Source organism: Hylaeus volcanicus, chromosome 3 (assembly GCF_026283585.1).
Source record: "Hylaeus volcanicus isolate JK05 chromosome 3, UHH_iyHylVolc1.0_haploid, whole genome shotgun sequence".
Taxonomy (NCBI): Eukaryota; Metazoa; Arthropoda; class Insecta; order Hymenoptera; family Colletidae; genus Hylaeus; species Hylaeus volcanicus.
The window spans coordinates 17,387,619-17,390,699 of NC_071978.1; positions in this window are offsets into that span (position 1 = coordinate 17,387,619).

Below are 3,081 nucleotides of genomic sequence, written 5' to 3' on the forward strand. Positions count from 1 at the left end.
ATACGAGAAGGCGCAGAATCCGGGCTTAAAAGCTTTATATATATAGAGCGGCTTGATGTATCGCGGGAACGTTTAGCAGCAACCGCGTTTACAAACAACCAGCCAAACCGCCGCCCCGTAGATAATCGTCCTGCATTTAGCTTGCTTGAGAATTATAGATACCCTCGATTCCGAGCATCGGTTTCACAAAAAGTAAATACGAGTCGCGGGACTGCTGACGATCGAAATAACCGAGCATTGCTTTCCGTCAATGGAGCATTCCTACACGCACAGGGGCTACAACCGTTCAAGATTCATTGATAGTAAATCGCGCGAGTTCCCTTCAACGATGGATTAATAGGTTGTGGACCTCTGAGCTACGGGCGTTTTAAGGTTTGTAATAATGTTTTCGAATGGATATTGTATTTAAAGAAGAATTGAATGATTAATGAATTTTTAATCAGTATCTTCAGTTGAAGATTGGAAAGAGGGAAACCAGGAAAGTGTTCAATTTTAGTGGTTATCTCCTGGTAAATGGAAATCATGATACAGTACTATACAAAAGTCTTAGTTCTAAACGGTATAAATTTTAATTTTGCTTATATATTTTATTTTACCACTATTATTGCGGTATACAGGGTGTTCACAGATTTACTAGTCAGAGTTTTCTTCGTAAATGGTACACATAACAGAAAAAATGAAAGAGGAAGAAGTAATACTATGTTTTATATGCAATGTAACCAGGTTTATAAATCTTTCGTATTTGTACTATTTCCTGAGAAACGAAAGTGACCTTCAGTTTTACAAATGATATGGAAAAATCACATATGTGCAAGATTGGCCCAATACATACAAGAATCGAATTATTAGATTATGTACCCAATAAATTACATGTGAAATCTAAATGAAAAGACATTGGAACATTAGGTACGACAATCAATACCACTGTAACGATTATGTACCCAATAAATTTTTGATCAATAAATAATAAGTAAACGGAAATGCCCTCAGGGGGCTGTAACTATGCTAGATAGTAGTTACAGTACGGGTCTAGCGATCCCGAGGTACCCGAGCCATAGGGGGAAAATGAGCCCTATCAAACATATAAAAGAACGTAATGTAAGAAGTTAAGGACTGATGCCAAACAATGTAAATGTGATATGGAAAGAAACGCACACAAGCAAAACTGGTGATTTATAACAAGCAAGACTGGACCAACAGGTGCAATAATCACGTAAAACAGATTACGTAACCTTATAAAATAAAGAAAGAGAAATAAGGCTGAATAGATGATAACTAATATTATTCAACAGAGAATATAGTTTCAGTTTTGAAAGTGTGAACGAAAACGTGTACAGTGCGAATGGTCAGCTGAGGATTAGAAATGTCCACCTGAGATGTAGATATATTCACCTCATCGTAGTGTTGTTTAAAACAATATGATTTTTTCTGCTTTTTTTTTCATACACTATTATTGAAACTTCACCGAAGAAAATCTCATAAGTGGATATATTTTCGTAATGTTTCGATATTAAAGATATTTATATTCGATGTTCCTATATTTAATATTTTGATCTGGTCACTTTATTTTTGGTTTGTTTCATCTGCTTAAGCATCACTCCCCTAGACTTTGAAACCTTAATGCTCACTTTACAGCCAATAACTATTTTTAGACATTCCCTGTTTCCCCTTGATAGTCGATTCTTCCGTGACACTCTCTGAATTATAGTTGAAACGGAATCATTTATTTTTATGTCTTGGCAGCATATCTATTCGAGGATTAGAAAGAAAATGCATGCAAGTTTGTGGGAAGAGACGAAAGATAGAGTGGTGAGGGTATCAATGTAAGGGTAGCAAGAGTCTAATAGTGATAGTATTGAATCTCCTCGAATGGTCAGTTAATTGTATGCAAAGCTCGAAGTTGCAAATGCTTCTAACTTTAACAAAGGGCACAATCAAACACACTGGAGAGTATGCAGTTGGGCACACATGCACTGTAAAGCATAAGTATCAGGACATCTACTACATTTGCACAAAATGTGATATTTATCACAGAATAACATTTTCCATTGCTTCTTTTCTGGGTTTGATTCCTTGAAATTTGGTGGGTTAAAAAGTATCCCACCTTTTACTTAGCTTTACTATTTTATTTAAAGCTTTTCATTCGTGTAACAATACTATGAACTAACTAAAAATGTATACAAGTCAAAACGCGTTAGAAAGTTGTTGATGCTGATCTTCTATGCAACTTGAATTTTATTTTTATTTTATAATCGTAATCGTCAGACCTCAACCTCGTAGAAAAAATACAGGATGACATTTTTTTACAATCATTCCCCGCAAGGTAAATGCAATAAAAATGCCAATAAATTTCCAATATTTATGGTTGTTGCCTTTTTCAACCTAAACCATTGTACACATCGACTTCATTAGTTTTTTGTTTTAATAATTTGATATAAGAGTCATCATTTGATGCGCAACTAGTTTTTCTAAGGTGACTATAAATTTAATAGTACTAGTTGTAAGAGCAAAAGTTGTCTGTCTGATTTTCTAAATAGAACGATTTATAATTATTAATATTCTAATATTCGGATACCTCCTGTGACCTCCTAACTTGATAAATTCAACTCAATTCCTTGTGTACGCTTTGAGTCAGAGACATTCTAAGTATGTTTAGAGACGAGTATTCTACGCTATTTCGATTCTGTTTAGGAACATGCTTTTCCAGCTGTTTGCTTGCCAATGTGAAGATAATTCCTTAGAATACTCTATCAACAACTTCGCGCTTGTTTACATTTTCTAGAGAGACGAACAGACAGTTTTAGTATTTGCCAAGTCGCCTTCGCAGATTAAATGTTTGAAATGGCGTGGTTCAATAATGGCGTTGATACATTATTCATGATAGGCAACTATGTACTGACTACGATAAAACTTACCACAGAAATGTTATCAAATGTTTGAACAAATATTCGCAGAAGACTTAGTCAATCAAGTATTGAATTTGTTGCTTTTCAATATTTCTAAACAAAAAACAGTCCAAGTCTAAGTCTAAGTCTAAGTCTAAGTCTAAGTCTTTCAATAGTATATTTAACATTTATTGAC